Source organism: Sceloporus undulatus, chromosome 4 (assembly GCF_019175285.1).
Source record: "Sceloporus undulatus isolate JIND9_A2432 ecotype Alabama chromosome 4, SceUnd_v1.1, whole genome shotgun sequence".
Lineage (NCBI taxonomy): Eukaryota > Metazoa > Chordata > Lepidosauria > Squamata > Phrynosomatidae > Sceloporus > Sceloporus undulatus.
The window spans coordinates 92569208-92578002 of record NC_056525.1 but is presented as its reverse complement, the minus strand read 5'-3'; positions in this window follow the sequence as shown (position 1 = coordinate 92578002).

The window sequence follows — 8795 nt, the reverse complement described above, 5'->3', positions numbered from 1 at the left end:
ACACTGGCGCAGTGAGAGGAAGAGAGTTTTATTGGTATTGGTTGACCACTTTGTACATGGGAGAAGACTTATATCAGTCATTAAGGGCATCTGCACACTATAATGGATATATTAGCTCAGGGGTGGGAAGCCTATAGCTTTCCAGAACTTTTTGGACTAGAACTCCCATCATCTCTGACTTTAGGCTTGGGTGGGCAGGGTTGATGAGCTGCAGTTTCCTTCTCACCAGACAGTGGAGGGTACTTTCCTCACAGTGAAAAAAAGCTCTCCCCCTCCCCAAAAAACAGCTTTGGAGAAAGATTGTTCTGTCATCCTGGGGAAAATATGACCATCTACTCTCTGACAAGCAAGCAATAGTTGCATAATTACTGAGTTTACAAACTTCAACACTAAGTCTGCACTGTATTTAGTATATGAATCCATCTAGCAGGGGCATGCTGCAAAATATGAAATAATGACCATCTGTTATAGATTTTTAACCACAGACTGGAGCATTGCCAGTCTGCTTCACCCCAGTGACATTTGAACATTTCCACAAAGTTCCATGGATGAAGCAAAGTGATGACATTAATTCGCCTGAAAGTACCATTTCAACTTCTCTTCAAGGAAATACATTCTCAGGTAATGTCAACATGAACCCACATAAGGAGATATCTTATTCTTCTATACAATTTTGTGAAATAGTCCTCCTAATGGAGACATCCTTAAGAAACATTTTGAGCAAGGTAGCAGGGCCCTTTGTAGAAGTCAGGCTAATCTTATAAAAAAGCTAATTCCATTTTTTAAAAATTGTAGGGGTGATACAGTTTGCTACCTCAGTACTCAGCAGAGTATACAGAGGAAGGCAAGCTTTTTCAGATTATATGCTGTACTTCTCTATTCTTTCAGTGAAAACCAAAATGGGGGTGGTAGGCTTTGTCCCTTCTTACTGTTCTATATGAATTTACTGGCTGTCTGTAGGATTCTCCTCTAGGGGTACCATTCCGGTAATCCCAGGCATAGCTCTCTTTCTGTTGTTGTTGTTTACCTTCAAATCATTTCCAATTTATGGCAACCCCAACTATCATGCAGTTTTCTTGGAAAGTTTTTCAGAAGGGGTTTGTCATTGCCATCCTCTGAGGCTGAGAGATTGTGACTTGTCAAGGTCACCCAGTGCGTTTACATGGCTGAGCCTGGATTTGAACCCTGGTCTCCAGAGTCATAGCCCAGTGCTCAAACCACTACACCACTCTGGCTCATAGCTCTACCCCAAATGCATAATCTAAAGAAAGGACCATCACTTTTCTCTTGTCTCCCCATACATGAATGCAGTTATTGCAGAAGACAGTCCAACATACATCTAAGCAGTTAATTTAAGTCTCACATCTGAAAGCCATAAATAAGGACATGCTAGCTAGCAAGTTCCATTATTCGAAGTGAAACAACCTGCAAAATAACATCCCTCCCTTGGGAAATTGAACAAGACATGATAAACTGGCCATGTGAGTTATCATCTAATTGTTGGAGTTAGACCTATAAAAAGAGGAGCAATCAATAATTTTATGGGAAGCAATATACAGGAAGGAAGAAGACATTTTATTTCATTCTTTTAAAAAAACAGGATGTCAGAAGCCAGGAAAGAGGTGGAAGCAATGAAACAAAAACTTGATAATGTCTTTTGACATAATATATCATTCATTTTTAGTTTTGACAGAGCCATGAAAAATGTAGTTAGAGAACTGTGGAACAATACCTCATCATCTGTTCAAATACTGTAATCTGTTTTAATCCAGATGTTTGAATCATAAATATGCTGGCTGTTTAAAATGACTCTCCTGAAGTTTTAGCCTGAAGCAGACTTAAATTGTTATGAAGAAAATAAAGCAGAGCTATGCTTCTGATTAGTAGTCTACCAGTGACAGTCTGCTATATGCTAGACCAATGGGTCTCCTGGCTGAGATGGAAAGTCTGCGCTATAGTGGTTGACAAGAGCTACATAAATAATCACCATTTCATTATGACAAATAATCTTTGCATTTCTATTTTTGAAGCTTTCCTGTAAGTCAGTGAAGCATTTCTAAGAACAAGAGCTGACTAATATGGTCCAAGGGATTAAAAGATAGGACTATAGAGTAAAAACAACAGTCTTCTTTCTAAAGGGAGTGGGGGGTAACCAAAGAGGAAATGAGAAGTGTATCTATTTTAGTATGTGTTTTGATTTCTTGTTTCACAAGTAGATGATGATAATGAAAAAAAGTTGTAAATGGTCTTTCTACTTTGTTTCTGCTGGCCTTCTCCTAAAAAGGTGATGGGAAGCACAAAAGACACAGAATGGTTTGGATTCTTGTGTTGTTGGGTCCAGTGGCAGAGAGTTTGGCTTTGAATATTTTATCCTTTCCTTTTAAGATACTATTATTCTGTACAATATTCTGAGTCACTTGGAGGCCTGAAATGTTGTCTTCTTTAAACCTGGGTTTAAATATAGAATCCATTTCAATGGATACTTCCAACAAGTTACTTTGACAATAACTATTAGGAACACCAAAATTGACAGTAATGCAGCCTTTATTAGGAATAACCAAAATGGCACAAAAGAATGCAAATTGTTGGGTTGTCCAGAACTTTGTATCTGGTAATTTTGTAACAGGTAGCTGATACAAATAATAGATGATGAGAAAGATTTAAAACAATCAAACGGGGAAAAAAAACCCTTTCCGCTTATATACCTCCCAGAAGCACTGGGAACTATTGAAAGTATCAGATTACAGTACACTATCTCTATGAAACCTTTTAAAGCCATCTAAGCTCATACCCATCTTCAGAACTTATGGCAATGAACTCCATAAAGACAATTATGGCAGAAGATAATCATCTTCTTCACTGAGCGAAACCAATTTCTAATGTTCGACATTGAAGTGACAAATTTCTTTATTCTAGTCACAACTTTGAAAAGTTCTATTAAGAACAGAAAAGGTGTAGATAATAGATCTATAAGTAATCATTTCCCTGCATGTCTCTATCTGCTGCGTGGCTGCGGAGGCGGGGGGGAGGGGGACTCTTTACCAGTGTGACAAACTCCTACATTCTGCTTTAACTCAATAGCCTGCAGAAGTATACATCTTGTGCTGTCCATTTAAATAGACACCACAAATGTATGTTCCTTGATATTTTAATCAGTCAGCTTTTTTGAGATAAGCAGGGGCCAGTGATGGATCCATCATTGAGAGCACAATGACTCTATTCTGGATTTTACCCACAGGTATTCTGCTATTCTGTGTCAGCTGCTCTGAGTGGAATGGAGGGTGTGCCAGCTCTGGACCCTACTTTAGCAACTGTTGGAAGAACATAGGTAAAATCAGGAGTGGGTTTACTCCAACCACAGTGAGGAAGCCACTAGCTGCTTCTGGATGTTAGTTCACCATTACCATTGCTGCCATCATGGTCTTGTTTATTTAGACCAGGTGCCTAGAGATCAATCAGTCTTGGAGAATTGAGACCAGTTTTAGACTAGGCTTTAATCCTTCTTGTAGTTAGAAGTCACTATATAGCTGATCTGTCCTCCGTCCTCTTAACCCATTTTCTGAACTGAGGAAAAAGCCATTGAAAACAAAGTGAGGGTTGTGCCTGGACGGCTGGAGATGGGATCCTGCACTGGGTGATGCAGGTCTGGCATATAGCTATGTCTCTGTAGCCACATCTCTGAGTCTTGCCCCCACAAGCCACTTTTTAGGAGATGCAGTCCCCCAACACAGCTATATCCATGTCATTGGAGGGTGTGATGGGGGAGCAAGGGAAATGTATCTAACTTTTTTCTGTAGCTGGACTCACTGCAACTGGCATCTACAGGGACCTCTCAAGGGTCCTTGGGAAGCCCCTGCAGGTGACCTACTTGCTGCATGTGTAGCTACAGGATCATAGTTGGAAGCATTTCTGCCGACCCCTCTCCCACTCTCCAATGACACAGAAATGGTTGTGTTTGGGACTGTGCTGTTCCAAAGATAAGTTGGGGGGGGTTGTTATTGCACAGTTGGTAAATCATCCCAAACTCCACAATGACCCCAAAAGTGAGTTGCAATGGTGTAACTATTCCATTGTGATTCACCAACAGGATTATGTAAGGCAAAATTGCCAGTATACTTCTGATCAAAATCTAGATTCCCAGTGACAACATTCAATGCCTTAAAGTGCTTGGGAACTTGATAGTTGAATGGGGGCTTCTCCCTACAAATGACTGCCCAGTAGCTGAGGTCTCTGGAGGGGCCCTCCTCTATCTCCCAGTACACTGCAGGAGGAGGACATGAGGGAGGGTTGTCCTGTTTATAAGAATGCCTTCCCCTTGAAAATCTGCCTGATGCTGCTCTTCATTTCATTCCAGCTTCAGGATAAAACATTAAAGCTAACCGATCCCCCCCCCCCCAAAACATTCATGAACATAGTTCTAAACAATTTTTAAAAATTAAGCTCTGTTAACTTCTTCAATTGTGTAACATGTCTTTGGGCTATTTAAAATATGTTTTCTTGTAATACATTCTGAATTGTTTTAAGCTGTTTAAATTGACTATAGTTGTATGCTGCCCAGAGTTTCCACCATTCAGAATGGGAGATAAATATATTAAGAAATAGAAAAAATAAATAATGCATGTATTAAATTCAGTCAATGATTCTGGGCAGTGCTATGCAGAAAGCTTTATTTGTAACCGAGCTTAGCATCTGTTTCTTTGTCTGGCCCATTTTTCAGACATATAGGCCTGTTACAGACTGCCAAAATAAAGCTGCTTCGGGTCTCTTTGGAGGTATGCTGTTTAAATGACGCATGCACCCTAAGAATCCGGAAGCTGCACCAAAGCTGCACTCCAGTGCTTAGGAATGGAGTGTGGCTTTGGTGCGACCTCCGGACTCTTAGGACCCATGCATCATTTAAATAGCATACCTCCAAAGAGACCCAAAGCAGCTTTATTTTGGCAGTCTGTAACAGGCCATAGAGGCCTAGCCACCCAGAAAACCAATTGACCAAGTGGTTGTATGCTTGCCTGGAAAGTTACTGTTTAATAAATGTAGCTACAAGAGAAGATTAAATCAGGGCATTTCCCTCCAGATAAGAATTATGCTCGCCATCCTGAATGGACTCCTGTATCAACTCATTATCAGCATGGTCAAAGGGTAATTACATATTCCCAAAGCTTGCCTACACTGGTGAAAAATGCTGCACACAGTCCAAAGCTGGTGCTATTAGTCTCCACGATGTATAGCTACTTCCAGAAAGAATTCATGTTTTTTTACTCTTAGCCCAACTTTGCTCCAAGGTAAACAAAGTTAGAGAGAACAAACAGGGAACCTCTCAGCATTTTGGTGATGTGGACAGTTGGATTGGGTCTGATTCAGCTAACCCAGTTGTTCACATGCCAAGAACCATGCAAACCCATTTACCCAGAGCTGAACAGTGCAAGGAAAGGGATGGATCCCCTTCAGATCCACCACTGCCACATCCTCGCCAGCAAAGTTGTTCCATATGAGTGCCTGCTTGGCATCCACTGCATCTGCTGAGGTTATAACAGAGTGCCCATACAATTAACAAGGAAGGCAGGCATGCTCAGAGTCAACAATCTGGAGTACCAGTTTGAAGCCACATGAGAAAAGGTGTATATTTTTTACCCCTTGCATTAGTAGTTATAAGGTAGCTGCAGCTAGTCATTCCCTTGCTCATGCATTCTCTTCAGTAATGAAGAACAGAGAAGAAGCAGTGGAGTGGGGAATGGAGGTTTATGGGTGGATTGAAGCCACTGTCGAAAGCCTCTGTAAAATTCAGTGAGTGAGCAAGGTATGGCATGATAAAAACTTTCTTTGAAACTGCTCTGTGAACAGGAGATAAAGATAATCCACAATAGAAGGATATGAACTTAGAAATGGCATAGACATATTTCTTAGTGCAGTTATTTACAGAGTAGTTCCTTAGTTTTAAACACAAGTACCATTGAAATTCCAACTAATGTATTTGGAATCAGAGTGTAATATGTAGCATCCATTACTTCATTTCCCTGTTTATTTCTTTACTTATCAGTTCCAAAAGATGCAGAAACAGAAAACTGTATGTCTTAGGCATTAGTTATGGATATACTTCACAAACTCTGGAAGTTACAGCATTGCTGCACAGGTTGCACAGATGGAAGCTTACTGCAGTACAGTCTACTAACTTTTATAGAGCAATGTTATAGTTCTCTGAAACATAAAACACACTGTGCACTACAAGCAATCGAGCTGTCCCATAGCCAAGGGCATCAGGGTTGTTCTTCATTTTTAGTAGCAGAACAGAATGATTAAAAAGCCAGATTTCATTAAAAAAAAACCAGTTGTTCCACTGAGAGAAGTGATGGGCCATCCAGTTCTATTGCTACACCATTACTACCTGTATACCAGTGGGAAGCTTAGGCTCTTTTCTAGTTTTAGCCTTAGCAATAGCAGTAATAGCAGCTTCATTTATACCCCACTTCATACTGCCTAAGCAGTGTCTAAGCAGTTTACAAATTATAAGCTAATTGCCGCCAACAAGCTGGGTACTCATTTTAGCGACCTCGGAAGGATGCATGCCTGAGTGAAGCTTGAGCCCTTTCACTGGTATTGAACTTGCAACCTTATTGTTTGTGAGTTGCTGCAGTACAGGCATTTAACCACTGCACCAAGCTATTTCCTAGTTTTAGCCTTACCATAAGGCAAAACGGAGCAACTTCTTCAGGCAGCACAACTGTTCCTCATAAAGTCTCTGCTTGCTATTGGAGGACAAAGCCTGTATAAGGAATACAATTTGTCCTAAGACCCTTAAAATAGCCCATGGTCTCTAGTGTGTTAGAGGATACTGTCCTGTCACAAGGACTGTAGTATATTCAACTTACTCCTATATGGGACATGAAATGGGTCTCATCTTTTCTTCCTCTAGTGGTTGCTGGTGGATCCAATGTCAGAGGGGCAGTGGTTATTCCAAGTTTTGCTAGTTTTGAAGGAACTGTCCAAAGTGCTGCAACTATTTATCAATAGGGCTTAGCACCTAGAAAAGTTCCCTTAAAGCCTGGAGTGAATTCATTACCCTACTGACATGGATTCCAGTAGCCACAACTGTTGTTCTCTTGAAGCAGTAAAATGTCTCAGCGCAGCCCTGTTCCCTCAGCAGCAAATCAAATGTCTCAAGCAAACAGGCAGTTTTTTGTTTTTTGTTTTTTTAAAAGCACTAACCAAGGAACAGTAGTTAGCTACTTGTCCCAAATCACTGGAGATAATAACTGCTTAGGAGTTATGAAGCATGGTTTAACTATATGCAAGAAGGAAGGGAATCTGCTAGATTCTGTCCCCTGTCTCAGTGGTTTTTGATGGGAGACGCCTGATAGGAAAAGATCCTCTTAGTATGTGAAAAAGATTTTATTACAAAACATTTTTAGCTGGGGGGAATGTATGTGGCTTTCTTTAGGTGCTGTTAATACAGGAGAAAGGATAGTGTACATACATTACTAACTTTAAAGACAATGTGAGTTGAACAAGTACAAAAATCACCTGTGCATTTATGCCTCAAGGCAGTCAAGTGAAACATAGGCGCCTTACAGACGGGCCTAAGCGGCGCCGTCGTTGTGCCAGGAATACGCACGAGGAGCAGTGCTTCTGGACGCGCCTTGCCCCTCGTGCGTATTCCGTATGGCAAAATGGCGGCGCCCTATACAGATGGGCGTGGCCATCTTGACGTAACGGACGTGCAGCGTCTGGACGTCTAAACCCGGAAGAGCCATCGTGAGTGCGCGCTTTGGCACTTGCGACGGCTCTTCCGGGTTGCCGGAAGGAGTGCGATTTCTGCACTCCTTTTTTGCAGCGCAGAGGAGTCGCGCGGTTTGGCTGCTGCGGCTCCTCCGCGCTGCAACCGGCAGCGGCCCAAGACCGCCCCTTTTGGGCGGTCTGTAACAGGCCTTAGAATCACAGAATCATAGAGTTGGAAGAGACCACAAGGGTCATCCAGTTCAATTCCCTGCCATGCAGGAACTCTCAATCAAAGCACCCCCAGCAGTTGGCCATCCAGTCTCTGTTTAAAAAAACTCCCAAGAAGGAGACTCTCTCTGAGACAGCATATTCCACTGTAGGATAGCTCTCACTGACAGAAAATTCTTCCTAACATTGAAATAGATTCTTGTTTCCTGTAGCTTGAATCCATTGTTGCTTGGCCTAGACTCTGGAGCAGCAGAAAACAAGTTAGCTCCATCCTCAATATTACATCCCTGCAAATATTACAGCATGGCTCTCATGTCACTTCTTAACCTTCTCTTCCCTACCAATTGAAGTCCCTCCTCATAGGGCATGGTTTCCAGACTTTTTACCATTTTGGTTGTCCTCCTCTGAACATGTTCTAGCTTGTCCACATCCTTCTTGAATTATGGTGGTTAGAACTGGACGCCATATTCCAAGCGAGATCTGATAAGTTGCAACTTCTTTGCTTGTGTGTATGAACTTAGAAACTACTGGTGAAATCAAGGAAGCCAAACAATAAATTATGCTGTTTTAAAGGAGACGTAATCATAACCAGTCATCTCTGAATTTAGGAGTAAAACAGCCACTTGGTTCAAGCACTGAGGCTTGAACTTAAGTTTCTCAACTGGGGGGGGTGGGCGGGCGCTAGGGACGATGTCCTATGGCCACATGTGTATTACAGATATTTTCTGGAGCAGCACCAGATACCCTCAAAAGCCCCCCAAGTTCCTTCACCTCCACTAGCACTTCAAAGTCCTCCCTCCCTGGTGTATGTGCCATACTTTTGTCCTTGTCATGTTTTTAAATGCTCTTACATT